This window comes from Phacochoerus africanus, chromosome 1 (genome assembly GCF_016906955.1).
Source record: "Phacochoerus africanus isolate WHEZ1 chromosome 1, ROS_Pafr_v1, whole genome shotgun sequence".
NCBI classification, from domain to species: Eukaryota; Metazoa; Chordata; class Mammalia; order Artiodactyla; family Suidae; genus Phacochoerus; species Phacochoerus africanus.
The window spans coordinates 42119475-42143698 of NC_062544.1; the positions used below are offsets into that span (position 1 = coordinate 42119475).

The 24224-nt window shown below is 38.5% G+C and overlaps 1 protein-coding gene across 8 annotated transcripts in view; it reads left to right on the forward strand.

Annotated features, from left to right (window-relative positions):
* PDE4D (phosphodiesterase 4D) overlaps positions 1-24224 on the forward strand; it is a 1473810-nt gene that overhangs the window by 1426429 nt on the left and 23157 nt on the right. Inside the window, exon 1 of one of the 8 annotated variants that reach the window (XM_047756470.1) lies at positions 20866-22807. The exons of the other annotated variants lie outside the window; for them this stretch is intronic. The gene's annotated coding sequence lies outside the window, so the exon portion shown is untranslated. Of the gene's footprint in view, positions 1-20865; positions 22808-24224 lie in introns of those variants that run through there. 8 annotated transcript variants of the gene reach the window in all.

Sequence of the window (24224 nt, forward strand, 5' to 3'; positions counted from 1 at the left end):
AGCCCCCTGTTCCCAGCTGGAACTCTTTGATCAAGAAAATAAACTAGTATTGGAATATAACCCATGGAATAAAACAAATATCTTTGAGTTTGTACTGGAATAAGTTATTGAATAAATAATTACATGGGGAAGAAGAGACAAATTCCCTATGCTGAAGAACTCCAAGTAATTTATGTAGATACTCTACTCTTAAAGAAGGAAAGCGTTAACTCCCCACTGCCTAAGTATGGGCTGTGCATATTGACTTCCTTCCAAAAAGCGCAATGTGGAGAGAGAAGAGCACTCTGCTACAGACAAACCTAACAAACACGCAGCCTGTGATCAAAGCCGACATCAATAGTGATGTCATATTAGAGTAGGTGCCCTTGATGTGATCTGATGAAAATGGTACTCCACATCTGTGTCTTCCTACCGAAAGTGTATAACCCCACTTTAATCATGAGAAAAACATCAGATAGTTCCAAGTTGAGGGACATTCTACAAAAGACCTGACCAATACTCCTCAAAGCTATCAAGGTCATCAAAAACAAGGAAAATCTGAGAAACTGTTATAGCCAAGAGGAGCCTAAGGAGCTACGATGACTAAATATAATGTATGCTGGATGGAATCTTGGAGCAGAAGAGAGCATTTGGTGAAAACTAAGCAAATATGAATAATGTGTGGGCTCTAGGTAATAATAGTGTTATCAGTATCAGTTCAATAATTGGGGCAAATATGCCCAGTACTAGAGTTAAGATGTTAATAATAGGGGAAGCAGAATTTGGGGCATATAGGAACTCTCTGTAATTATCTTCACAACTTTTCTGTAAAACTAAAACTTTTCTAAAATAAGTTTATGAAATGAATCTCAACTATCCTTTAGGGTCTATCTGGAATGCTTCCTCTTCTGTGAAGACTATTCTGTCCTGTCTTCTCCCATCCCAGCATCCCTGTCTCCCATCCCAGCCTCCCCTAACTGGATGTTACATCTTTCTCCTTCGATCTTCTATGGGACTTTATTTGGAGTTCTCTTATCCTTTCGTTCAGTATTTGTTTCTTTGTTTTATTCCTGTCACATTGTACATTAGGTTGTAAGTCATAGTTATTATCTAGCCCCCATCTCATGGGACACACAGCACTGTGGAGTAGGTACTCAGGAAACATTGGATGAATTTTATGAATGGTATTGTGGTGGTGATTCTTGAAATGCACCATTAAATGGCTCTGGTCTTAGTGCTACAGGAATCATCACAGATCAATATCAGGGACTAAAGTCATTTTACTCTTCTAAGCCCTAAGGACTTAGAAGATAAAAAGTCTTCCTTTATGGGTAATAGCTTCAGTTTTACCCTTTGTGAGAGAGTTACTGAACATTTGGTCAAGATTTGAAGAAATGTATTTTGATTTTTCTAATCATCACTTGAGTGGAATTAATTTAAATTAGTAAAATGAAAATATGTTCTGTTTCTACCTACACTTAGTCCTGTGGTAGTTTTGGTGGTATTTAGCATGAGCAGCATTTCTAAGTGTCATTGTCCTTGAGTCCATCTCAGACTCAAGCCTGATGTGTTAGGAGTAAGAGAGACAAATGTGATCATTTGTTTGACTCATCTAATCTCAGTTGGAAAATGAGACCCAAAACTTATCCAGGTCTACCTAGGAAGTTAGAAATCTCCTAAATCTCTTCTTATGTGGTTCACTTTCTAGAGGGTTTTTGCATCATTTGAGGTTTTGTACATAACCTTTATCTCAACTATTTATAAATTGTGGGAGGGAGATAATACTTTTTTTTCTTTGATGTGTTGATGGAATGCAAGCCATGTTTCTAATAAGCATGTGGATTCAATAACTGTTCAAGTATATAACCAGTGAGTTTTCTACCCAGCCATTAGGAGTGTTGATGTGTCCTTCTACATGGCTTCTAGCCCAAAGCCAGTGAGTATCAATATGCCATTTTGTAGTTGGTCATATAATTAGGACCATATGCATGATGTTGGATAATGTAAATACCATTTTTCGTCTTGGATTGCTAACCTTAGAATCTGTACATGGTAGCTGATACCTTGCAAAAAAGTGGTATTTCTGTTCTTGACAAGAGCCCTGATCATTTCCCACTTAAAAATCTCAGTCCTGCTTATAGACACTTTATCAGAAACTTTAGCGTAATTTATGTTGAGTTTAGTCTCATCTCATTTAAATTAAACGTTTATATGATACGAACAAATTCCATACAGGTCATATTGATGGCCTTAAACTGTTCTCTCTCCTCTGCACCTGTTTGAGCCATAACATTCTTATTATAGATTTGCTCCCAGTAAAAGTGACATATCTGAATATTTTCCCTGCCGGGCTGGAAGAAAAGATGTGCTCATTAGCTTTTGCCTATTGGAGAGTATTCTGTGCAGGTCTACCCAGGTCGTGCTTGAGTTCCCAGTAGCATCTCTGGTCTGCTGCAATGAAATCCCTGTTGTGGCAGCCTCTGGCCTTTATTGCTGGCAAGCAGTGTGCTTGCAGACATAGGCACCATAATAGGAAACACCACGGCCTGTCATAAACAGGTCTGGAGAGTAGAAAGCACAGGCCTGACAGGGATGTGTCCATAGCAACCAGGCAAAGATGAGGCTGACATCCTGGAGTAAGTACAGGCTGATGTCTGTCTTCTTCATTTCAGAAAATAACTGACTGACTTTAAGGCTGCTTTCCATTGTTGACATAGCAGTGTTTTGGTTGCTTTGCTTTTGTTTTAGCCTGAAATATAAATAAAGACATCTTAAATAATACTCCCCAAAATATTTTAAAAGGATATGTCAGAGTGTTTTCCTTTTGCTAGTCTCCTCCAAATTCTACTTGATCATTCTAATCCATATCTATTAGGGAGAAATAATAGCTGTTACATTACAGTGGAAAATTATTTTTTTAAAAAGAATACAAAAACAAATTATCATGTGTTTAAAGAATTACAAATTAAACTGAATTATACAGCATTTGAAAGAAAAGAGCATTTCTCAGTGAGGTGACTTTCTGTGGCTTATGCCTTTACATCAAGTTCAGGTTTTAGGAAAAGGGTACATTCTTTCACCAAGAGAGGTTCTATTTTATTATTGCTGCCTTGTTTTCAAGCTTCAGAAAAATAATGAACTACAGCTTTATCAATGATAAGTTTTATCAGAAGAATTTAGGAAGAAGATAAATCTCAAAATTGAAGGGACTTTAACAGGTTTTAATAAAGAGATAGACATGCTTTCATGGGTGCTTTATAAATGTATAGATGTCATTTCATTATTTGTAAGGAATGTATATTTCACAAAAGAATTCAAGATTACAAAGGATGAAGAGCTCTAATTTTGTTAAAAGAGTATACAAAAATTTAGATAGACTTAGAAAGTCCTGAACCTCATTTTTTTTTAAGATTTAGATACTCAGTGAGTGTTTGCTGACTTGCCCAACCCCTTTTTTTAGTAAGCACTGATCCTCTTGTACTTTTTTGAGTATTTCAAGTTAGTTTCAACTGTCCGCTCTGATAAGGATGAACTGATTAACATTATCTTTGATATACATGTTGGTTTTCTGCTCTTTGTTTTCTTAATTTTATATTCTTACTATGATCTCTCAGATCTCCATAAGGGTAAGTGATAGTTGGGTTTCAAGAAATTATAGGAATTTTTAACTAGAAATATTTTTATTTCTTTAATATGCATCAGGAAAGATTTATTTGCTTTCTCTTGGGAATTACTATTTGGGCCTACCTCTTGATTTTTCTAGACAGTGTTACAGAGCAGTTAAATAACAAAAGAACCAAAAGAGAGCTTGCGCCATTATAGATTGATTCATCAGCCCTTAAATGAGAGGAATTTGTTCTCTCCAAGGCAGAATTCAGTGGAAAAATTACTTGTTGCCCCTTAGCCTTACTGTCAAACATTTTAATATTACCCATTTGATACATCTGAGCAGTCTTTGACTACACTGATCAGGAAACATCACTGCGTGCCTTACTTTCTAATGTGAGGTATGATTCCAATGTTAAACCTTAAATTTCTAACTTAGTCCTAGAAACCGTGCACTACATGCCATAATAATTTGTCCCATTTTAAAGATGAGAAACTTAGGCTCACTATTAAACATGTCCAAAATCCATTTGCTTCTTAATAGAAAGGTAATTCTTTTTCTGAATGTAGCATCTCGGGGAGGGACTGGAAGATAGGAAAACAAGTGTATGTTCTCAGGCTGCATTTTCAAAATAGGTACTAATAATTTTATTTACTTAGTAATCTCTAGTTTCCAAAATTGCAAGAGCCATTTTAGCAAAATATCACTCCTAGAGGGGAATCCTGTTGTGTGGCTGATTCTGCCTTCTGTGTTCTCTGTGTCCAGTCAGAGAACCTTCCTAGCTCCTAGCTCCTAAAAAGAGTCTGATGGGATGGATGTCCTGGTGGGCTAGTAGTCAGCCTAGCAGGCAGATAGTGAACAGGGCACAGACATAAACTGAAGGATATTGGGGTCCATGGATGAGAAGACCAGATGACCAAAGGAGATCTGAGGTTCTGAGATGGCAGTGTTTTTTGGGGGGGAAGGGTGGTAGAAGCTTGGTTAATAGTGGGAGGGCGGCAGCAGATAGAGAAGGTAGAGAATGAACTCAGGGAAGGTATAAGCACGTGTCAGGATTTGCTTTCTGACCATTATGATGGTGTTGCCTTGGATATTTGTTTTCTAATTTGGGCAAAATGGGAAAGGGAGCCGGGCTTGTGAATAGGGCAAAGAGGAAGATTGAAGGAAAGAAAGATAGAAAGCCATACACTGGACTGAGAGAAGGAAGGGGAGGGTGGCAGAAGGACTATCTGACTGGATCCACCTAGGAGCAGGGCTGTACTTGGCTGGAGGACCGTTTCGTGTTTCTGCCCCTTTTCCACCTCAGGGTTCAGGGTGAAATCTGGTTGGAATAAACCTTTGGAACAGCCTTGAAGGAAAAAAAAGAAATCCCAGAGGGGTCAGTGTGAGGGTGTGAATGCTTAAGAGAGGACAGTCAGTTGTGGGGTTGGGGGAGGGAGAGAACGGGCTGGAGTGGGGAGATTTATAGACATAGTGTATTGCATGAGGCGTGAGTCTTATTTAACACCAGTAGCTGGCTTCTCCTCCTTCACCTGTTGCCTCCTTGAGTCATGGCCCAGTAGCAGCATGGGTGGCTTGTCACATCCAGCTGCTGGGCCATCCCCTAAGGAACCTGTTGCCTGGGAATCAAAGCACAAGCTGGAACAGGGTAAAGAGAGAGAGACTGTGTCAAAATAGGTATAGGTTGATTCACCAATATAGTGAGTGATATTAGATGCCAAGAGAAAAATGAAACAGAATAGCAGATGACAAATGTGAACCTTTATCTTGAGTCTGCTTTATATCTCCTAAATCCCCATGAGCTCAGCAATTCTCTTATGGTTATTAATGCCCCACACTGGAGTTGTGACCTTGGATTTTTTTTTTTTTTGTCTTTTCTGTGGCCGCACCTATAGCATGTGGAGGTTCCCAGGCTAGGGGGTCTAATTGGAGCTGTAGCTGCCGACCTACACCACAGCCACAGCAACACCAGATCCAAACCCTGGCTGCTGCCTACACCACAGCTCACAGCAATGCAAGATCCTTAACCCACTGAGCTAGGCCAGGGATCGAACCCACAACCCCATGGTCCCTAGTCCTATTCATTTCTGCTGTGCCACAAAAGGAACTCCACCTTGGATATTTAAACTGCTTCAACTTCTCTGAGCCTTTGCTTTCTCTATAAACCGGAACTAACAAAATCCATCTCATGGGATTGTTAGGAGAATTTAAACAAAAACTTAGGTCAAGTCCATAATATGGGTACACCCATCATAGGTACATGGCCTATCCTTAGTTGGGATGGGAACTATTTTTAAACTTAGAAGATGAACTTTATATGCTGCCATATAGGTAACCCAGTGCAACTGGAGCTTGAATCAACAAGCCTGGGCAAATGAGCTCAGAGTGTGCCTTTGAAATCTTGATCCCCATCGTGCTGATTTATGGGCCTCCCTAGCTTGCATGTGGGATCGCCCTGAGGTTGTTCACTGTAGTTTTAGCTTGTTACCTAGCACCCTTGGATAGCATATTTTTATTTACACTCTCACTGATCACTTGACCACAATTACTTTGAAAGAGTATGTATGAAGGCGCCACAAAAGAAACATTTCTCAGTTGTGAGGGTCTCACGTGGATCTTTAGTCCACTTTGTCTAAAAATTGGAACGTTTTTTAGACTTTACTTTTCCCTCCACCAGAATGACCTCAGAGGCCCCTCCAAATGTTTTTTTTTTTTTTTCCGATTCTGTGGAATAGTGAGATTTTGATTATTAATGAGTGTCAAATATCAATCAACATCAGGTTACCAAATGTCTCTTTTGGGGAAAGAAGAAATGTGAACCAAAAATAGAACCCTTTAATCATCGCACAAATTTAAAATGGCAATCCAGCTGAGAAACAGAGGAATGGATGAGATGACCTTGAACATAATTCCAGCCCAGATGGGCTAGTCATGGGTCTGACACTTGCCATAGCCAGAGGGAAAAGAAATTCCCCGGCAGTGTAGTTGGTATCAGAGTTGAAAATGAGTCACTGAGTAGGTGATTGATCCCTTTCTGTTTTCCACTTGCCGTCAGCCACTTTGCAGAGAAATCAAGCTTTAGTATACTTGATTCAAAAAAAAAAAAAGAGTTTTTTTTCTTTTTTAATTCCAAAAGTCCTTAGAGGTGAAAGAGATTTGTGAGATCACTTCACCTTCCTTCATTAAAAATGAGGTATTAAGGCACAGGAAAATTAAAGTGACACAGAACAAGAATCCTTTCTTACTTTTGTCAGGGCTTTTACTTTGTGTGGAATAAATAATTTTTGTCACTAAACAAGATCCTGTGTTCAGTCTTTATTGATATTTTCACTTTTGAATGAAATTTTTACTTTGGTTTATCTTTATTATTTATATTTGATCTTTGATTATTCTCTAGGCCAGATACCATTTTCATATGAGAAATAAATCAGGCATTTTTTTTTTTAATTTTGGGTTTTGTCATTATTGTTTTGTATCTTTTGACTTCAGGTAACATAAGTCCAGTAGTTAGGCCTTCACTAAGGAAATTTTGTTTTTGTGTAGTTACTGCAAGTAAACTGTCTGCTCCAAAGGCTTTCATAGACAAAATGAGGCTTAATATAAGTGCATTTGTATTCAAATACATACAAAGAGAGGTAGATACATACATACAAAATAGACATACCTATAGGAAATAGAGCTTGCCGTATACGTTAAGTAAGTCTGTTGGGTGTGAATGAGTTCCAGAGTTTACTGGTCCTATAGAGCAGTACAGAATGTTCAACACTAAGAATGAGAATGGTTGGGAAGCATCCCGGAAAAAGTGCTACTTAGGTTGGATCTTGAACATAGAAGGTTCATATTGGTTACTAATGAGGAAAGAGATGATAGTGCAAGGGCTGGATGAGGCAGGGTAGGATGGGACACTCCCTCAGATTGCCTTATTGTTTGTAGGTGTGGGTGAGGAATGGGTATTCTGGATGAATGAGCCTGCCTGGAACAGAAAATCTGATTACAGGAACAGAGGCAGGTGTGAAAAGTGTAGATTGAGGCCCTACTGCAGAGCACCTCAAGTGTCAGATTAAGCTGTTTGGACAATACTCTGTCCACCCTAAAGAACCCTTGTGTTTTGTTTTCGGGGAAATGCTACAAGGAAAGTAACAAAGTGGTTTTAGAAAGATGAATCTGATGGTGGTATGCAGGATGGATCACATTGAGGAGAAAGAGTGAAAGCAAAAAGGATCTGATAGGGAATTAGGCATGTAAGTGACGAGGGACTGGAATAGGATGGGAAGGAAAAGAAACGGATAGTTAGGAGAATGACTGCAGGAAAGGAGACTTTGCTGGGGCACTGCAGCCAGAGGAAAGTATGAAATTCTAAACTCAAGTAATAATAGAAGGAATAACAATTGGAAAATCAGGGAGAGAAGCTGATTTGAAGAGAGTGAGGTGGAAGATATGTCAGTTAAATCTTTAGACATGAAATTACATATTTAAATAGAAATGTCCTAGAGGCCTTCAATTGTCAGGACTGGATTTGTGGTGAAAAGACGGGCAACCTGGAAGTTGCCTGTATAGACCTGATGATTAGGGCCTTAAGGCTCAACTGTAAAGTGGGAATAATAATAGTCCTCACAGAATTGTTATTAGTAATGAATGAGATAATGCCAGGCAAGTATTCTATGCTAGTCTTGGCAGGTAGTAGGTGGTAAATAAATATTTATCAGTATCAATCAGTATTAACTATTATTATTTTTAACTATGGATTTTAGAGAAAGATAGTTTTGTGAATTATTAGAACTGGTATTCTGGAAGCTATATTAAAGTCGGTGACCTCGGAGTACAAGAAACCCTCCGAATGATTTTAATCTAGACAAACCAGTCAAAATAATTACAAATATCACTTATTGATCCAAAATTTTGATCAACGGAACAAGTTACCCTAGGGATAACAGCGCAATCCTATTATAGAGTTCCTATCGACAATAGGGTTTACGACCTCGATGTTGGATCAGGACATCCAAATGGTGCAACTGCTAATGAAGGTTAATATGTTTTCTTACCCCAAATGGAAGTTCATATGTTCTGATTTGCATGCTTGCTCCTCTAGCTGTTACAGGACCAGCAGCAACAACCCACGCTATAATTGCTCATGTTTAGCTGTTGATCACTGTTTGTAAGACCTGGAGTGGTTTTTTTTTTTTTTTTTTAATCTAAATGGTTAAGGAAGTGGACTACTCTCTTGTTTGTTGTAATGTCTCTCATAAAACCTACAAGCCACACTTTGATTTCCTTTGCTGTGTCCAGAATCAAATCAACTTTGAGGGATTTATAAAGAGCTTGTGAAGAATGGTATTAGCTCAGTGTAAGTAAATGATCATTAGCTCAGTATTACTTCAGTGTTTTAAAACTGCATTCACCCAAAGTGGAGTAGACTTACATAAGAGTGGAAAACATCCAGGAAAGGTGGGCTCTTAATTATGAGGAGTGGTGGGCCTCCTGAGGGGCAGAAGGGTGGACCAGATGTCCCCAGAGGGGCTTTCCATCCTGGACGTATTCCACAGAATTCCATCACGGTCATGTGTCTGATGAGCCCATTCCACCTCACATGTGATTGACCTGCTGTCTCACAGGGCATTAGAGTTGCACTGGGAAGATCAAGTAAAACAGAGTCTGTTGTCTGTTTTTAATTGTATTATTTCATTTTGTTTTCCCCTATCATCTTTATTCCCAAAAGCAAAAATATTTATGTTCTCCTCCTTAAGAATATAAGTATAGACAGGTATCGTGGAAGAATAAATGGCAACGTGGTTAAAATAAACTTTTATTGAAGTGTGAATAAAAATGAGTTATTTTTAAATTATGTCTTCTAGTCTAAGTTCTTTGTTAGAAGGAACACAGAGGTGCATCTTACTTTATGGGCAATTAGGAAAATCTTACTTGTTTTTGGTATATTTTGGTGCCAGTAATTTAGTCTCACGATCTAAGAACAATCATGTGTAATTTTAAAAATTGTTTGAAAGCAATATTTTGCAAAATGGCAACATAGATTTAATTTGAATTATAGAAGAAGAGAATAGAGAATGAAGAAGAGGAAATATTTTAGAGGTCCAGTGAATTCCAAGAGGAATTTTTTTTTTAAAGAAACCCACATCCAGATATTTTCATACAAACCACAGAAATAGATCTCAAGACAGCTAGAGAGAAGATGCAGATAATCTACAAAGAAACAACGATGAAATTGACAGCCTTTTCATTTATGGGAAGGATCAGGGGTTTATCTGATTGGAAGAAATTAAGTCACATGTGAAACTCTAGCTGCAAGGATGTCTAAGGTATCGATTTTTTTCCATGTCCAGCCTCTGGACGGTGCGCTGAAAGGAAGGAGGAATGGCTACTGGCCATGCTTATTTACCTTCTGTCTCTGACACACTGATAGGTAAGCTGCTTCTGTGCAGACCATTGCTGACTGACCTCTCCTTAGTACCTGGTACCATAGTTAACACATAGTGGAGGCTAATTAAATACTTGCTGACTGAGAAGATTAACGTCTTATACTCACTGGTACTGGGCTTGAGCTCCTTGGTTCCAAGTCAACCATGGAGTAGTACCTACGTTTTTATTGGAGATTAGAATTTCGTCCTGAAGCCTGAAGGGATGTCTTTATATTGGTCATGTGACTGCATTCTGAGAAAATTATCCCTGTTTGTTTTGTATCTTGAGAAGCATTTTCCAGTGGTATCAGTGATTCTAACAGTTTACAGACAAACCACTGATTGCATAAACAATTGGGTAGATACTGTAGAAATCTTCATGGAACTCTTTTAATCAAATTGTTTTCCTTATGACACGTTTCAGTATTTCTGGTCATAATGTAAATAACGTATTGCGTTCCTGACATGTGCTTACTACACTGTGTTGGATTACCTTCATTAACTCCAACTTGCCACACAACCCAGAGACTTTAAATATTTTGCTAGGGAGTTCCCATTGTGACTCAGCAGTAATGAACCATGGTAGTATCCATGAGGATGCAGATTCAATCCCTGGCCCTGCTCAGTGGGTTAAGGATCCGGCAGTTGCCACGAGCTGTGTTGTAGGTCACAGACCAGGCTCAGATCCCGTGTTGCTGTGGCTGTGGTGTAGGCCAGCAGCTGCTGCTCTGATTTAACCCCTAGCCTGGGACCCTCCATGTGCCATGGGTGCAGCCCTAAAAGACAATAAATAAATAAATAAAATAGCTTGCTGGATATTATTGTGCTTAGAAGAGTCAGGGCCAAGATTTCAACTCAGGTGAAGCCACCTGGAGAAACCAGTGCTCCTTCACCATCGTACATCTCATCATTCGCATACTCTACTCTTCTGTCATTGTTGCAAATGGAAAAAAAAAAAGAATCCTATTATTGCACTATTTTTAATTGTATTTATTACTACCTGTAGTAAAGTCTTCCTAAAATGTCTAAATAAGACATATTATTTTAATAAAAATATTGCCAACTATGAGTGCTAGATTATAATTTTGGTTATGCTGTATGACCTTGCTTAGATTTTCACATTAGGAATTTGCTCTGAAGAGGGGATTTTAAAAATAGATTATCTGTTGATGCCCTTTCTGTTGAGTTGGTCTAAAAATATCTTTAAAATTTTTATCCTAATATAATGTCATTGGGGTATTTAAAAGTAACTACATATTCAAAACTTCACTATCTAGTAGCGTCTTTATCCAGAACTCTGTGAAGAACTTGGGGATGGGGTTGGAGGTCCCTCGATAGTTTAAAAAAAATTAATTTCACGTACTTAAATTTCCTTGCACTTAATTTGTAGGAGTCTTCTTTCTCCTTATTTATCCTCCTCCATATCTGTACCTCCCCCAGTCTTGTACATTCCCAGCAAATGGCACAAACAGACTGTCAAGGCAGGGAGTCTAGGAGTTGATTCTTATTTCTTCATTTCTAGCATTCATTTCAAGTCTCATTAACTCTTCCTCTGATGCATCCTCCTCTTCTGTCTGCTTTTGCCTCTCTGTAAGCCTGTACAGAGCCAACTTTTAAAAATGTCATGTCAGTCCCTGCTCAGAACCATCTGGTGGCACCCACACCCTCTGGAAAGCTTGCAAGTACCCACATGATCTTGCTTCGACCCACCTCTACTCTCATTCCACATACTTCTCCTCCGTCACTCTGGCTGGGTTCCCTCAGCCCTGCTCAGTGCTCTGCCAAAAATCTTTTGGCTCTTTCTAGTCATCGGTGTCTCAGGTCAGGTATAACCTTCTTTTTTTTTTTCTTTTGTCTTTTTAGGGCTGCACCCGAGGCATATGGAGGGTTCCAGGTTAGGGGTCGAATCAGAGCTGTAGCTGCGAGCCTACGCCACAGCCACAGTAACACAGAATCTGAGCCATGTCTGTGACCTGTACAACAGTTCACAGCAACGCCAGATCCTTAACCTACTGAGCAAGGCCAGGGATTGAACCCGCGTCCTCATGGATGCTAGTCAGATGCCTTTCTGCTGAGCCACGACAAGAACTCCCAGGTATTACCTTCTTAGTTCAGCTTTTCCTGACTGTTTAATAGTCCACCATCATGGTATCTTGTTACCCCTTTTTCTTTCATCTGTGTCTATCACTCGTTTATTATTATTATTATTATTATTATTATTATTATTATTATTATTTGGTCTGCTTGGTTTTTGTCTTTTTGCCCCAAGAATCCAAGGCTTACATGAGCAGAGAACTCTCCTATCTAGTTCATTACTTGATACTGGCACAAAATTTATTTAAGAAATTTTTGTTCAGTAAGTGAATAACCGTTTTAAACACTTTTATTATTTAATATTGAAAGCCCATTACTTTCCACAAGAATTTGCAATGAAATCCTCCTAGTTTTTTTGATTTTTCTTGTTTATTCATGTGAAGGGAGCAGAATTAAGTACTAGAGTAATTTTGAGAAGTACTAGATTAAAGAAAATAAAGTAAGGTTATATAGTACTGTTCTTGGCAGAGCCTTTAATATGCTAAGGTACACAACCTCCAAGAAGGTTAGCACTATATCAGAAGTTTATTTGACACTGGATATCTTCTTTGAGCACAATCACATTGGACTACTGTTCTCTACAACGCATTCTGGGAAATGCTATCTTATAAAAAAAAACCATCACAATAAAAAGGGGGAAAGGGACGCTGAACTAAGTATAAGGAGGCAGATAGATGTATTGGCCATCGGAGGACAGACTGACAACCAAGGACTCAGAAAAAAATAAAACCTGTAGAAAAGTGACAGACGTGCCCTGAGCTGTGGTGTAGGTCGCAGACTCGACTCCGATCCCGCGCTGCTATGGCTCTGGCGTAGGTCGGCGGCTACAGCTCTGATTGGACCCCTAGCCTGGGAACCTCCATATGCCATGGATGAGGCCCTAAAAAGACAAACAGGACCCCCCCCCAAAAAAAAAAGTGATAGAAGAACTTAAAAATATGCATATAGCAATGGGACTATTCAGTTTTCTGCAAGCAGCTCTACCTACTTTAATGGACTTTTTCCATCTCGAGCAGCTGGCACAGTGCTTGACCTAGATTGAACATACAATAAATATGTGTTGACTATTCAGCAATGAGTCAATAATGGTGGCCCAGGATACCAGAAAGTAATCAAATTAAGATCAGTTTGGTTGATTAAGAAAGCAGGGAAATATATAAAGTATTTCAGAGAATTTTTCATTCTAAAGGATGTAGTGAAAATGTTATCAGTACTTATAAGAATACTTCTTTGGTTATTATATTGCCTAAAGGCTTTGCATAACTAGGAGTTTACTCTGTCTTGTCCTACTCAAAGCTAGCACAGATTTTAGACAAGCATATGTCTCTGAATGGGATATAATGGTGAATCTCTTTGGAAGAGTAAATATCTTATTTTACCATATGTAACTATGTTTGAGATTTTTGTTTTTCATTCCTCGTTAGGCAAAGTTAAGCAAATATGGAATTAAAATAAGTTGAAAACATCACCTAACATTTTTTATTTATTTTATTAAAGTATAGTTGATTTACAATGTTGTGCAGCAAAGTGATCCAGTCATATATGTATATATATGTATATACATTATTTTCTTATATTCTCTTCAATAATGGTCTTTCCCAAGAGATTGGGTATAGTTCTTTGTGCTATACAGTAGGACCTCATTGCTTAGCCATTCTAAATATAATAGTTTGCATCTATTAATCCCAAAGTCAGGGATAATTTACAAATTGATAAATGTACTTTTTTAAAAATGTAGTTGAATGTGTTTGCACAAATCATACAGTTTGAAAACTACCACCAAAATCTAGATATAAAATATTTCCTAAATCACCCAACAAGTTTTCTCTTATTTCATTGTAGTCATTCCCCTCCCTCTACTGCTAGTCACTGGCAGTCAGGATCCTGTTGTCTTATTGTCCCTATAGTTTTGTCTTTGCAGAATGTCATGAATCAAATCATATAGGTGAGATGTATATAGATATAGATATATAGCCTTTTTAATGGCTTCTTTCACTTTGCATAATGCTTTTGAGATTCATCCACTAATGACTCATTGCATTTATTAGCAATTTGTTTCTTTTTATAGCTTTCTAATGATTCATTTTAGGATGTACCACAGTTTGTGTATCCCTTTACCACTTTATTGATACCTGGGCTATTTCCAGGTTTCCACTGTTACGAATAAAATTTCTACAAACATTCATACGTAGGTCTTTTGTGTGGACACATGTTTTTCTTTCTCTTGAGTAAATAACTAGAAGTGAGATTTTTGGCTCCCTGACTCACTGTAGTCAGTGTTCTTGTTGTCTTTATAAGAAAGTGCCAAACTGTTTTCCAGAGTTGTGTACCGTTTTGCATTCCCACTAGCAATGTGTAAGTGTTCCATTTTTCCTGCATCCTGACCAGCATTTCGTGTTATGTGTGTTTTTTTTTTTCATTTTAGCCATTCTAATAAGTGCGTAGTGGCACCACAGTTTAGTTTTAATTTTATTTTTTTAGGACTAATGATCTTGCATATCTTTTGATGTGCTTGCTGACCCTTTTGAGTTCTGAGTTTACAAATTCTGTGTACAAGTCTTTATCAGATATGTATTTTGCACATATTTTCTTCCCAGTATATGGCTTATTCTTTCATTTTCTTATCAGTTTCTTTCAAAGAGAAGTTTTGATGAAGTCTAGTTTATCATTTTTTTCTTTTCTGCTTCATGACTTTTGTGTTCTAAGGAATCTTTGCCTAATCCAAGATCACAAGTATTTCCTTCTAGAAGTTTTATCATTTTTTTTTTTTTTCCTTCTCAGCCACACCTATGGCGTATGAAAGTTCCTGGGCCAGGGATCGAAGCCGAGCCACAGCTGCAACCAAGACCACAGATACCCAGCCAGAGATCAAATCCGTGTCACCCTGGAATCAACACCCGATCCTTAACCCACTCTGCCACAGTGGGAACTCCTATAGTTTATATATTTTACATTTAGTTCTGTTATCCATTTTGAGTAGATATTTGTATGTGATGCGAGGCAAAGATGAATTTCATTGTTTTGTGAGTGGATGTCCAGTTGTTTAAGTCCCATTTGTTAAAAGGAATATTCTTTTTCCTTTGAATTATAGCCCAAATTTTATGACTTAAAATTACTTCAAGATTCACATATAAAAAGTGGTATTCACATATTTACAGAGGGGATGTTATTAAGTATTTTTTAGTGATTATAATAGCCATCATAAACATAGAATATTGGTATTACAACAATTTAAGTGAATCAGGGGTTCTACTTTTTGAAGTAGAAAGTTCCTTTTCATACAAGATTATTTTTGTGGATGCTTCATTTATATGAGGTTTATGTACCCATTCATTGCCTTAATTATTCTTTAGTAAAACAAAAGTCCCTGCAGATACGATGATGATGATAGTGGTGGTGGTGGTTTCAACTAGATTTACTAATTAGTTATGAGCACAGAAAACTCTGTACGATTCAAATACATGATTCAATACATTCTATTAGGTATTAACAATTATAGAATACTTTGCCAACATGTAATGAGTTAGCCCGTGGTAAAGAGAAATTTAAATACAGTTGTCATCAAGTCATTTCAGCCTCAAGGAATCTTACAAGACAAAGTTTCTTATATTGGAATTTCTTTCTCAATAAATGTTGCAGTTTTATTTTAAATAAAACAATTTTGGGAGAAAATTTTCAAGCCATATTAATTAAAGAATGATTCTTAGGTTTTTCAGATGATTTTTCGATTTTAAAAGCCAGGAGTTCCTTAAATCTCAAGCCTCCAAAATGTTTGTAAGATAAGATTTTATTTTCTGAAATGTGGTGGCTCTTCAGGAACAAAGCTGCTCTTTAAATCGCATTTGGTTCCTTTATCACTAGAGGGCAGTAAACACAAACAGATTTAGTGGATTTACTTGTGTTGATTTGTACTATTAGCCTTAATGGAAGAAAGTATAATTTTTATAATGTAAAAATAGATTTAAAATTCTGTTATTTTGAAATATAGGTCATCAGTTAATTCTAGATCATTATCTGCCTCCAAAACCATTTTTAAGGACTTTGAAAGCAAAAGAACGCATAGTGATTTTAGAGGCACTGGGATGGTGTTGTTATTGTATTTAATATCTGAAGTTTAATTTGCCTCAGAATTCTTCAGGAGTCTTTTAGCAATTAGATTTGCATATGTTAAGCTGAGCAGCACTGGATATGTGAAGGCCTACGTTATACAGATTTGCTTCTTGATTAATAAAAACTTCCAGAACTTTGAATCTACGTAGGAAGGTGTAAAATAAATATAAACTGATTATAGGATAAACTATTTTCAGATGTAAGTCCTACCAAAAACAATGCTGGTGCCAGGAAAACCCCTTAGGTTGGGGAAATATACGAGTTAATAACACTTATTTTAAATAATTTAAAAATATTTCAGGTACAACAATAGATTGTTTAACTTAGAAGTAATTATGTTAATAGATATATTGTTTAAAGACTCAAGGGTGGAAATAGATTAGTGCCTGAAGTACTTTATGGCAACTTAGAGTACTCTGAGGTCAGCTAGCCTGGGTTCAAATCCCAACTCTGCTACTTGGCTTTGTGACCTTGGCCAATACACTTGACTTTCTGAGCCTCAGTTTCCTCATAGTTTGGTTTATTTGTTTTTCTTTCTCCCTATTCAAAGATGTGTCTTATCTCTCTTGACCTCTGTCACAAAGGCAGTGATGCCAGTGTGTTTTAGTGTATCAAAGATTCAACTCCATCAGCAGAATTTTAAATATCCTGAAATAGTCCAGAAAAACTGTTCATTGCTTGAGATATTGGTTAAGGACCAAGAAAATGAAGAATAAAAGAGAAATTTATGGAGTTCCCATCGTGGCGCAGTGGTTAACGAATCCGACTGGGAACCATGAGTTTGTGGGTTTGATCCCTGGCCTTGTTCGGTGGGTTGGGGATCTGGCGTTACTGTGAGCTGTGGTGTGGATCGCAGACATGGCTTGGATTCCGTGTTGCTGTGGCTCTGGCGTGGGTCGGTGGCTACAGCTCCAGTTAGACCCCTAGCCTGGGAACCTCCATATGCTGTGGGAAGCAGCACTAGAAAAGGCAAAAAAAAAGAGAGAGAAATTTATTCAGAAATCATCTAGAAATTTTGGATTAATACTAGGAAAAGGCAGAAACTAAGAGAACTGAATGTCTCTCTTAGTATACATACACATTAGTATATGAAATCATTACCAGTCTGGAAGCCTGAGTCCTCGCTGTGTATGAGCATCTGTGTCTTGTTCCCATAGAGCTCACACACACAGGTAGGTCTCACTGTCAGCTTCCTGGCTGCACTGGTTAGTAGGATCCATTTAGCTCAGCGGTCAAACCACAGTTACAGTAGCAGTGGTTCTTTACTTCAAGATACTGCAGAGTCAGCACAAAGATTAAGGATAAAGGAGTCCGCTTCTCTTTTTTTAATTACTCAATGAATTTTATTACATTTATAGTTACACAATGATCATCACAACCCAATTTTATAGCATGTCCATTTCTAAATTCACACTGTTATTGTAGAGTTTGAATCAGCCTACTTATATGACGAGCTATTCATTCACCATGAAGAACAAAGGCTGAGACCTGTACTTGGATCTTGGCCCTGCCATGTTCAAGGCAAGTAATTGACTATTTAAGAGTGTCTGTCTTTTCACCTTAAAATAGGAATAATATTTATAACCAGGATATTGTAAAGATCAGAAATAAGATATATAGAGTTCTTAGTACATAGCAGGTACCTAATAAATGCTGTTACAGTTGGCTCATTAAAATTGTCAGGAGCCAAGTCTGTCTGTAAACATTGTATCTCTCTGGCTTCATGCATAATTTCTCTTCTGGGTTGTCTAGATTTCTTTCTGCAGGCTCTACTACTGTGGCAACGGGAAGGAGCTTCTAGTCTGCTTCTTATAATGGGAAAATGAAATGAATTTTAATTTGGCTCAGAGACTTAAAAAAAAAAGATTTCTGATTCCCCAAAACTGTGAAAATCTTCCTTGATACTTTTTACTTGATACTATAACTGCTATTACCATTCTCTCTCCTGCTACAGCAGATTAGGAATTTACAGTGGAATCTTTTTGTGCCTGTGGTTCACTGACTACTTTGAGAAATATAAAGAATGATTAATATACCTTTCTTGCCTCCAGTGTCCTCCACCCTGGTTGTGGAGGCAAAATTCAAGGCAGCTGAAGCAACTAGAAAAGAACTGAGGAAATTTCAGGGACACTGATTGGAGAGCCCTCCTGGCATTTCATGGACAGAAGCCAGGAGGCTTGATATGTTGGAATCCATGGGGTAGCCCTTCACCACGGAGTGTCTCTCTGTGTCCCAGCAGCCATTCATAGAGGTGCAGAATTCACTTAGGATTACCTGAGCCTAGAATACAACTATTTTATATATATAAACATAGAGTGATTTTTTTTGTGGGTAGTTTTAATCCACACTAAATTTTTGAGTCGTACAATCATAGTGTATGATGAGGGAGGATTGCACTTTGTTACATCTGAAAATCTTTCCAAGAGCCAGTCACCATTTTGGGAAAAGGCTATCTATGTTGCTGTCACATTCATGGTAATTCTCCACATCACAGAAATCAGCAGACACTCACATAGCACTTAGTGTACTAAGTGCTCTACATGTACACACTAATTAAAACTCATAACAACCTATAAAGCAGATGCTATTAGTATTCTCGTTTTCTGGATGAGTAAACTGAAGCATGGAAAGTTTAAATAACTTTCTCAAGCTCACGCATCTGGTAAATAATGGTAAGATAAAAGCTTTTGGAGTGCCTATTGTGGCTCAGCGGATTAATAACCTGACTAGTATCCATGAGGATGCAGGTTTGATCATCCCTAGCCTTCACTTGGTGGGTTAAGGATCTGGCATTGCCAAAAGCTGCAGCATAAGTCACAGACGTGGCTTGGATCTGACGTTGCTGTGGTTGTGGCATAGGCTGGCAGCTGCAGCTCCAATTTGACCTCTAGCCTGGGAACTTACATATGCTGCAAGTGTAGCCCTAAAAAGAAAAAAACAACAACAAAAATGGTATAAGCTTTTGACTCTTTCATTATTTTTTACATTTAGTTGTGTGTAACTATATTTTGTGGTCTTTGATACAAGTTTTTTTCATCTGGATGTTACTGAGAAGCCATTATCCTAGGGGCTTTTTTTGTTTGTTTGTTTGTTTGTTTGTTTGTTTGTTTTGAGTATCTGAGGATTACTTTGTATGTATGTATATATATTTAGTAAAGTATATATGTAGGAAGAGCATTCAGGAATTTCATTTCAGGATTGAACAGTATTTGTTACAAAAAGAAAGAAGTAACTTAGTTTGAAGTTAATTAAAGAGTAAAATAGACTGATAGATGAATTCCAAAAGGGGCAATAATTCTGATATGGCTGAGAACCACCATAAAGCATGGTTTGGATTTAAACAATTGTATGACATACCTCACTTTTAGGGAGCTCACAAAGCCTGCTCCTGCCTCAGGGCCTCTGCTCTTGGCAAACCCATCACTTGAATTCCTCTTCGCTATCTACCCCCCACCCCGCAACTCCCCTCACCAGATGTCCACATGACTTGCTCCCCGTCTTTCTTCAGGTCTCTGAATGTGCGTCATCTCATCAGAGAGGCTTTCCCTGATCATCTTATAAGAGAGGAACTTCTATCCCTTATTCTTCATATGACTCATCATTTCTTTTCCTCCATTGTACCTATCATCACAAGACATATTACTGACTTAGTTATTGAATGTAAACTGCAAGTGAAAAATCTTTGCAATGTTCACTACTATGTCCCCAGTGTCCAGGACAGTGTCTGGAATACAATAGGAACATATTAAGTAATCTTTAAATAAAGGAGTGAGTGCGTGTAGAATAGTTAAAGAGTTTGGAGAAAGGCTGGAAGATTTGGTTTGGAGATGTACTTTGAATGATCTAAATCTGACTTTGAAAGACCAGCTTGAAGTAGATGAAATAAAAGGAGGATATTGTAGGCAGTGAATTCACTGTCAATGGGAATGTGGGACCAGCCGTTACATCATAAGGATGGGTGGAATAGTAGCCTGTGAGAACAGTACAAGCGTGTAAAGAGCAGTTGAAGATGGGCTTGAAGTTGGGCATTAGGATCAGTTGTTGTCAAGCTGGAGCTCAGGGAGGGATCTGGATCTGGTGAAGCAGGCAATACCGAGTTGTCGGTGACTGGCTTTGGAGTAGCAGGTTGTGGCTGAATTTGGGGAAAGCCGGCCTGGTGGTAGAGATCAGTAAGGGGTTGGAAGGAGAAAAGCCAAAGCAGATGAGCTAAGAAACAAAGTGTTTTGAGTCTGAAATGTGATGGGAATGATGTGATGCAGTTGAGAGAATAAACATGGTATGTTCCCAACAAACAAACAAAGATAAACCTGGAGTTTAAAAATGTAGGCACCTTAATGGAGTAGTTATTATGTGCATCATCGATGTTATCATTGTCACCTAATACCTATTTATCACTATGTAGCAGATGTTGTTTTAAGTGTTTTACATATAAGATCTCATTTAATACTCAAAATAATTGTTCTGGTTATTTACTGCCATGTAACAAATCACTTCAGGCGTTCCGTGGAGTCTCAGCAGTTTAACAACCTGGAATTGTCACTGCTGTGGCCCAGATTCGATCCGTGGGCTGGGAACTTACACATGCTTCAGGTGCAGCCCCCCCCCCCCAAAAAAAGTCACTTCAAACTTATTGGCTTTGTGTCTTTTCATTGTTTTGTGGGTCAATTTGGGTTCAGGCTCAACATTCTCACTTGGAGTTCATCATGTGGTTGTAGTCAGATGGTGGCAGGGGCCGAAGTTATCTAAAGGACAACTGCCTGCATGACTGAGGCGGATTCTTCACTCTCTGGTGTGGCTCTGGGCTGGGCTGGCAGGCATAGCTGGAGACTGGCCAGGTGCGCATGCCTGCCTGCTCACACTCTTTCTCCTTGCCTTCCCCACCTCTTTCTCTCTGTCACTCTCAGCAGACACTCCATAAAGTTAGCCTGGGCTTCCTCATAGCATGGTGGTCACAGAATAGTCAGACTTTCTTACGAGGTGGCTCAGGGATCCCAATAGTACATCCGTGGAGACCAAGGGGAGCACTGCAGGACTTCCAGTGATGGCCTCCACGGTCATGCAGCATCCCTTGTTGATTACACAAGCCAGCTCAGACTCTGTAGGGTGGTGTGGCTCACAGGAGGCATCTTGGGGACCAGCCACCATGGTAACCGATTTTACAGATGAGGAAACTAACACACTGAGAAGTGTGAGAGTATTTGTCGAGGATTATGCACTAAAGAATTTGAACTCAGAGACTGTATTCTTAGTACCTGGGTGAACATGGGAAGATCATTGTCTCTCTAGTTCTTGCTTATGTAGAAATGAAGAAGTTGGAGGAGGTGATGTTGAAGGTACTTTGCATTTCTCTCAGCCTTGACGCCTTTGGATTTAGATGATGGGAATGGAAAGGAACCGACTAAGTGAAAAGGCCTTGTGTAGCAGACAGAACTTGGTAACAGTGTTGGAGGAGGGAACGTGACATGGTAGACTGGGAACATGTCAGGGTTACTCAAGGATTCAGTTGGATTAGTTACATTGAACACTTAAGAGTGGTCAACTCACATGAAACCCCTATTGAATATCAGGAAAGAGTCATAGATTTTAGTCAGGAGCCCTGGAATATGGGCCCCCTCAGTGAAATGGGAGTAGTCATGGTAAGAACTGCTCTAAATAGAAAAAGGGATTCACCAATTTTGAAAAAGTTTAAGGTGACTGCCAGGGCATTCCAGCAGGAAGAATATGTTATAGTCATTTGGAAATATGGAACTAAAATTCTGGTGCCCATTAGAGAGTGTGCGCCTAGGAGAGCCTTTGTGAATAGAACCTTTGTGAATCCAAGATAGAGAACGAAGAGAAGAAGCAGTGAAGATATATGTTCAGAGAACTGGGAGGAAAACCTTCCTAAAGAAGCTGAAGTGTTAACTGCTTCAGAGACGTTGAGGAGAATGAGACTAGTGAGAGACGAGGACATTTGTATTCCTTTGGAATTGATTTTAGTGGAGAATTGGGGGTTGAACATATTTCTTTTGTGGAAGATTCAGAGGAATTTAGGAAATGAACACAGTAGGTACGAACTGCAGTTGAGGACTTTGGCAGCAAAGGACCAAGAGAAGCTCAGAAGAGGCAGAGTATTTCCTGGCTGTCCTGATGAGGATGTGCTCTCTGACAGACAAATCTGATGCAGGAAGAGGGAGCAGCCACCCTGTCAGCAAGTCATAGAAGTACAAAGCAGTAGGTACAAACTGAGAAGGAGGTGAGGTAGAATGGACAGAACTTTCTCCTAAAAGCTGGATTCCCTCATTTCTTAGCCATTAGACCCCTTTAGTATAAAAGTTACAGAATAATGCAATCTCAAACCCAATAGAAATGATTATTTTTTCTCAAAGGAATTTAGACTTCTTATTTAACTCTCCTTGTAAAAGGCTTGATCACTCTTGTATTCTTAAAGGTCACTCCTCCCACCCCCTGCCAGACCAGGGAACAAACCCAGGCCACAGCAGCAACCCTAGCACTGCAGTGACAGTGCTGGATCCTTAACCTGCTATACCACAAGAGAACTCAAGAGTCAATCATACAATCAGAAAAGTATTTTCTTCTGATCAAACTACGGATCCCGAAATAGGTACACAGAACTCTGCATTCTTTAACCATACACAGTGCTGTAGTTTTCAGGATTCCCCCCATCACTTATAATAAATCATCACACCCTTAGATTTTTAAGGTTTTAAGCTATAGTATAACAGTAGAAACAGAAGGACCTGAGAACAGCAATGCTACAGGTGAGGAAATGTATCACTTACATTTATGAATTCTGGACATTAATCGTATTTTATAGTTAACACTATGCTATTATGTAGACTGAAGAAGAACTGTAGTTACGCATCACCAGGGAAACCACTTGTTTTTGACAGAAGGAGATGATTAAAATGCCTGATGGCCATTTTTAAAGCAGCTTCTATTATTTTGAAGAGAAATCAGAGAATATTAAAATTCACAGAAATGACTCTGAAAGGATTGGTAATTCTTATTTAAGAATGCACTATGGATTTTGCAGAGTTTTATGGTGCTTATTCATCACTCCGAGAGGGAAGCCCATTCATCTTTTCAGATGGCAGCCTCAGCGGTAGGGATACCATTATTAAATGGCGTTTACCAGAGGTGAGGAGGAAAATCTCCTCCCCAGAGGTTCACCCTTGCCACCCAATCACAGAGCAGCCTGAACCTAGTCCAGCCCCCTACCCTGACAAAGCCAGGGGCGCAGTGTGATTGGTGCATAGTTGGAGTTTTATGGGAGGGGTTTCTTGTCACTCTTCCAGGCTTCCCTGCAGTTCCTTATTTGGTAGCTTTTGACAGAACTAGTCTTTCTTACAGCTAAGCATCTTGACATACATTATTCATTAAGCCCTGGAACTCAGGGAGAGAAAGATGCAGACCCTTAGATCTTTAGATGATTCTTTATCACATGAATTTTCTTTATTCAGAATAGTGGTTGAATTCTGTTGCATTCTGGAGTTTTACAAAAGGCATGTATTCAGTGGGAAGCCGGCTGGATGGGAGCTAATGCAAGGCTTTCTTATGTGTACTTAATTACCAGAAATCTTTAGAAATCTATACACCCTGTGTTTGTGGTGATTGTTAAAATATCAAGGTTTTGAAGATATACATATTTTAGAACTGATTGTCTCTTTATATAATCAATCAAAAATGCCTGAAGCAAACTATTTACTGTCAGTATCTTGGGGCTACATAAAGGTAAGATTTATTTAGCCTTTATAAACTCCTGATTACTCTGATTACATAACTAATACTCTTAATAAATTACAATGGAGTTAAGCTTTCTAAGCAATCTTGATTTTTTTCCCTAGACATGAACTACAAAGGAAATGTGTCTTTTTAAGTGTTCAATTTAAGGAAAAATTGTATAACTTTTATTAGCTGTAATTTGCATGTTAAAATAACTTTTTAATGTTTAGCATTTCTTCTATTTCTCATGTGGTATAGATTTAAGTTGTGCTTTTAAGCATCAATGTAATTAAATA